A 6,375-nucleotide genomic window follows, 5' to 3' on the forward strand; every position below is an offset into this window, starting at 1 on the left:
AAATTCAAAGGAAACGGATGTGGAGGAATCTGAGGCTTAAAAACATAAGGTTTCCAAATCTTTGTTTCTCAGCTGTCTCCATCTGATAGCAATCTCAATGGTTGAATCCGAGGTTAAAGTTTATTCAGAAATTGTGAATATTTCTACAGAAGGATGATTTTGCAGAGTAAGCATATGTGTGGGGGTGAGAGTTTCTAAAGATTTATTTATTTGGATCATCACAAATTCACTTTCACATTGGTGCACAGAAATGAACAATGTAATTGCCAAATGGCATTTTTGGGACTGACAAAATGCCATAAGTGATCAGTAAACAAATAAAGTTAACGTCTGATTGTTCACTTCTCCTCTTTGGCTGTTGGGGAGAGACAGAAGTGTTCTTGATGATTGATTTTTAGTGTAAAATATGACCATGTGGCACCGTATGGCCAGGAGAGGTATGTGTCACACACTCTGCTCTGCCATAACTGCTTGTGCTTTGACAATCAAATTAAAAACAGAACAAGGACAATAAGATGTCTTCAGTCAAACTCTTGGTTAATCTTACCGTCACCCAAATGTACTTTGTGTCTATTATTTCTTCCTTGCCAATAAACAAATATTCTGTGAATGTTTTGCCTTTTGTATGTTGCGGGCCCAACTGAAAACGCCTGACCCACAAAGCTGTCTCCAGCAAAAGAAACCTAACAGGCAGAGTCCTGCAGCAGCCAACAGATTCCAGTGTTTCACCAATTTCAGCACCAGAGGATTACAGTAAATCTTGGCTTGTGTTTTTGACTACCCTTTGCATCAATGTTTCATTGTCTTGCTAATAAGGTAATGATAGAAGGTTCCATGTGAAACATCAAACTCTGTCATGCTGAATGACAGATGTTTTTTAGAGCTTGTACATAATTTGTGTTATAAAATAGAACCTGAGTATCTTTGATGTGCATTAGAATGATTGGAAAAAGGGCAGATGTCACTTTGTGTCCTTTGATTTTAAGGCTCTGGGTTTGAACCATCCCAGTGTGGGGGCCATCATCACCAATGATTAATAACTGGAAGAGTCTGGAGTTATTTCAGATTTTAGTTGATTCATTTTGTGTCATAAGAAATGGGAGCCAGGGTTCACCATACAAGCCTGCTCTCTTGTTCAATATGAGCAAGACTGATCTGATCTTGGATTCAGCTCCAATCTCCTCCCTGATCCTCATAATCTTTGATTCCCTGTTAACCAAAAATTAGTATCTCCACCTTGACTTGGCCTCCATGGCTCTCTGGGGGAGAAAATTCCAAAGATTCACGACACTGAGAGAAAAATGGGCGACCCCTTCTTCTGAACCTCTGCCCCTTGGTTCTAGTTTCCCCCAACATAGGTAACATCCTTGCACCAGTTTGATCCACATCAATACCTTTTATGTTTCAAAGAATCTCCTTTTATTTTCTCTCATCTCCAAGTTAGGTTTCCTTAATGTTTACTAATGCCGCATAATTGAAATGAACTTGCCCTCTCTAGTATTTACGGTACCATCGCCTTCTCCTGTTACGATGCAGAAAGGGTTAAAACCAGCTTAACTTTTTGCTTTTGTAATACTGTTGTGCCAGTTAGTCCACTGACTGCCCACAGGTGAAAATAAGCCTGCTACTCAAATACAAACATCATATTTGTTGAAAAATGCTTTTGAATTATGTTTCTTACTGAATTTAAAAGACAATTGTTTATTGATCAATTAGTTCCCTTTATTATTTTGGAACTGTATAATAGCCTGTACTTGCACATCAGTCTGAATGGAGCCCAAGGCCAGAGAGTTGAACCAGACACCCACTTTATTTGCGAGCATAAAACACACACTCTTAGCTTAGCATTGCAGTTGTGAACTATTATTTCCTATTACAAGCCTGTAATAGTTGTGGTAAATGCATATATTTTGTTACAGTTTCCATTTGCTTGCTCTTTCATTGTCTATTAAACATGTTTAGCTGTTAAACCTGGGGCAAATTCCAAAGTAGTGTTGTATTCCAGCCTAATGGAGAACAGAAGGAACTTGTGAACACACAGGGTAAAATATTCTGGGCAAGACATTTATGATTAGTCAAACATGCTATTAATTTTACCTGGCTGCACAGGGAAATGAAAGCCTTTCTGAAAACAAGGATGCATATGTCTGAAACGCAGCAGCCAAAACATATCTGGAATACAAAACAATGCTTTCCTCCATAGATAGGGGAACAGCAATTTGTTACACTGCTTCATTAAACAGCAAAATTTGAGGTAGAATATTCAAGGTGTGATGAACATCTTGGCACTGAGTCATAAGATCATCAATTTATCCCAGACATTTGTGCTGCCCAATCAGAATTCACTTAGCCTATAATTAGATATCACCATTGAAGATCGTACAGGACTGAAGTTTCTCATTAGGAAGTCGATTAGTAAGTCTAACAGGGGAGATGGGACTAGCTCACTGGGCAACACAGTCAGCGTGGACCAGTTGAGCCGAAGGGCCTGTTTCCATGCTGTATGACTCTATGACTCTCAGTGGAAGTGATCATAAATTCTGAACCACGCACCACAGATTTAATGGTTAGCAGATTTTTGAGGTTTACCCTGCGCTGTGTCAATGTACTCATCAGGAAGGCTGTTACAATTGGAGCAAAACTGATGGTTATTCCAAAGGTAGATACGCACAGTGAAATGTTTGGAGAATACCGCTTGGTCCAATACTTGGACGGAGTTGATCTCCAGGAGCTGCAGGAAAATGCACGTGCAATCAAAAGCAAAGCTGGAATCCTTGGAAAGCCAAGTGTTCCTTCTGTCTGCTCGCTCTGGGCTAAGGGAGAATGCCTCCACAAAAAACTGCAGATTCTGCTACAGAAACACAAACTGCTGGAAATATTCAATAGTATCTGTGGAGAGGAACAGAGTTAACATCTCAAAACATAAGAACATGAATAAACTCAGAAGGCCATTCAGCCCTTCATGAGTGATCTGCCACTGATCTTTTACCTCACTGCCACTCTCACCCATTGGTTCTGTTAATATCTAAAAGCTAATCGATCTCTGACTTATATAACGTGAAATTTGTTGTTTTGCGGAAGCATACTCAACTGATCATCTTCAACAACTGACCATTCACAGCCTTCCTGGGCAGAAAATTCCAAAGATTCACCTCTGGGTGAATAAATGTTTCCCCATCTCTGTCCCGAATGTTCCACCCTTTACTTTGCGACAGTGACCCATGGTTCTAGACACCCCATGCAGGGACATCGGTTCTGCCTCCATTCTATCAATCCTTCCTGGCAGTTTTGTACTTTTCAATGTGATCACCTCTCATTCTTCTAAGCTCAAGAGCGTATAGACCTATTTTACTTAATCTCTCTCTTCTTTCAATAAACATGCCATGCAGGAATCAATCTGGTGAACTCTGACTGCACTCCTCCTACTGCAAGTTTATAGTTGCATAGATAGAGAGACGAGGTCTGTACACAATGCACCATGATGCGATTTCACCAGTGCCCAATGTAATTGGAGCAGGATGTCTCTATTCTTGTACTCTCATTTTCTTGCAAGGTATGCCATTTGCCTTTCTAATTGCTTGCTGTACCTCCTGTTAACTTTCAGTGTTCTGTGTAGGAGGACACTTAGGTCTCTCTGAACACCAAGAGCTTTCAATCTTTTTTTCTGAAAAGTGAATTCACATTTTTCTGCATAACATTCCATCTGCCATGTTCTTGCCATTCACTTAGCCTCTCTATAGCTTCCTAAAGCCTCCCTATATCCTCCTCACACCGTACAATGCACTTGGCTTAGTATCATCTGCAGACGTGGACAGAATCCTTGATTCTCCAAAATCATTGATACACATTACAAACAGCTAGGGCCCAAGCACTGATGCATGTGGTACCTCCTAGTCACACATTCTCAACCAAAATACGAACAGTTTATTCATACTGTTTTCTGTTTGTTAACCAGATTTCATTCCATGCCAGTACATTAACCCCAATCCTGAGCACTTTAATTTTGTTGAATAATCTTTTGTGCTGCAGTTTCTGGAAGGATTTCAGAAAGTACAAATAACACCATGTCAGTTAGCTCTCCATTATCTATTCTGCCAGTTACACCTTGAAAAATTTGTCAAACATGACCTAATTTTCATAAGTTCACATTGACCCTGCCCATTACTAAGTGTCCAGCTACCCATTAATAATAGATTCCAGCATTTTCCTTTTTACTGATGTCTATAGTTCCCTATTTTCTCTCTCCATCCTTCCTTAAATAGTGCAATTAAATTTGCTACCGTCCAATCTGTGGGAATCTCTGGAACTTTGGAAGAACTCACCTAGTCTGTCCATTATCTTCAGAATCTCCAGTCACTGAGTCCTGGGAATTTATCATCCTCTGACCTTTAGGTTCTTCTAATCTAACTACTAACTTGCACTAATTCCTTTGTGCTCCTCAACCATCCTAGACCTGCAGCCCTCCGTTATTTCTGAGAGGATTCTGTGAAGATAGACATAGGATATTTAATGAATTTCCCTGCCATTTCCTTATTCCCCATTATAATCCTCGTGTCTCACTGTGTGTGGAACCCATATTAATCTTAACTAATCATTTCTTTCCTGTATATCTACCATACCTCTTACAATTTGTTTTTATGTTTTGCACTGGCTTACTCCTTTACTTTCACTTATCAATTCTGATCCTGAATTCTGAACTCTTCCCAATTGTCAGGCTTCACAGAGACACAAGAGACTGCAGATGCTGGAATCTGGTGCAACACACAAAGCACTGGAGGAACTCAGCGGGTCAGGCAGCATCTGTGGAGGGAAACGGACAGTCGACGTTTCAGGTCGAGACCCTTAACCTGAAACATTTGTGTTGTCTCAGGCCTCACTGCTCTTTTTAGCACATCACGGACCTTTTGATTTAATACTATCTTTAATTTCTCTTGTTATCCACACTGGATCACTTTTTTTCCTGTTGGGTTCTTTAAAGAAATATATATTTGTAAACTATGTGTTAATTCTGTAGAAGTTAGCCATTGCTTGTTTAGTGCCAGACTTTTAAAAGTAATTTCTCAATCTACCATAAGCAAAACACACCTCATGCCTTTGTAGTTTGCTTCTTAAGACCCTGCTTTCAGATTGAACTAAATCACTCAATTTTTATATAAAATTCTATCATAGCATGATCACTGTTTCCTAAAGTCTCCTTAACCACCAGATCATTAATTAACCCTTTCTCATACTAGACGTAAAAGAGCCTGTTTCTTCAGTAGTTTCTCAACATACTGATGCAGGGAACCATCTCTTAGACACTCCATAAATTCATCCTCATTACAAGATCACAAGATCACAAGACAAGGGAGCAGAAGCAGGCCATTCGGCCCATCGAGTCTGCTCCAAGGAAAAGGGAAAATAGAAATGGGGTGGGAAAAAAAACCTATTCTAATCCCATTTTCCAGCCTTATCCCCATATCCCTTGATACCCTGACTATTTAGATATCTGTCTATCTCCTCCTTGAACACCCCCACTGATCTGGCCTCCACTGCTGTGCGTGGCAAGGAGTTCCACAATTTCACCACCCTCTGGGTAAAGAAATTTCTCCTCATCTCTGTCTTGAAACTGTACCCTCTAATTCTAAGATTGTGCCCTCTGGTCCTGGACACGCCCACCAAGGGAAACAGCCTAGCCACATCTACTCTATCCTTTCCTGTCAACATTTTAAATGTTGCTACGAGGTCCCCTCTCATCCTTCTGTACTCCAGTAAGTACAGTCCAAGAGCCGACAAACGCTCATCATACATAAGCCCTTTCATTCCCGGAATCATTCTCATAAATCTCCTCTGAACCCTCTCCAACGTCAGCACATCCTTCCTAAGATGTGGGGCCCAAAACTGCGCACAGTATTCCAAATGAGGCCTCACTAGTGCCCCGTAGAGCCTCATCAAACACTTCCTTACTTTCATACACTATACCTCTTGAGATGAATGCCAACATAGCATTCGCTTTCTTAACCACCGATCCAACCTGGTGGTTAACTTTTAAGGTATCTTGTACGAGTACCCCCAAGTCCCTTTGTACTACCGTACTTTCAATCTTCTCTCCTTCTAGATAATAATCTACCCGCTTATTTCTGCTTCCAAAGTGTACAACTGCACATTTCTCAACATTGAATCTCATCTGCCATTTCCTTGCCCATTCTCCTAAACCGTCTAGGTCCCTCTGCATCCTTTCTATTTCCTCTATGCTCCCTACTCCTCCACTTATCTTGGTGTCATCCGCAAACTTAGCCACACAACCATTTATTCCATCATCCAAATCATTGATGTACAAGGTAAAAAGGAGCGGCCCCAACACCGACCCCTGCGGCACACCACTAGTAACCGGTA

The sequence above is a fragment of the Pristis pectinata genome, chromosome 22, assembly GCF_009764475.1.
Source record: "Pristis pectinata isolate sPriPec2 chromosome 22, sPriPec2.1.pri, whole genome shotgun sequence".
Taxonomy (NCBI): Eukaryota; Metazoa; Chordata; class Chondrichthyes; order Rhinopristiformes; family Pristidae; genus Pristis; species Pristis pectinata.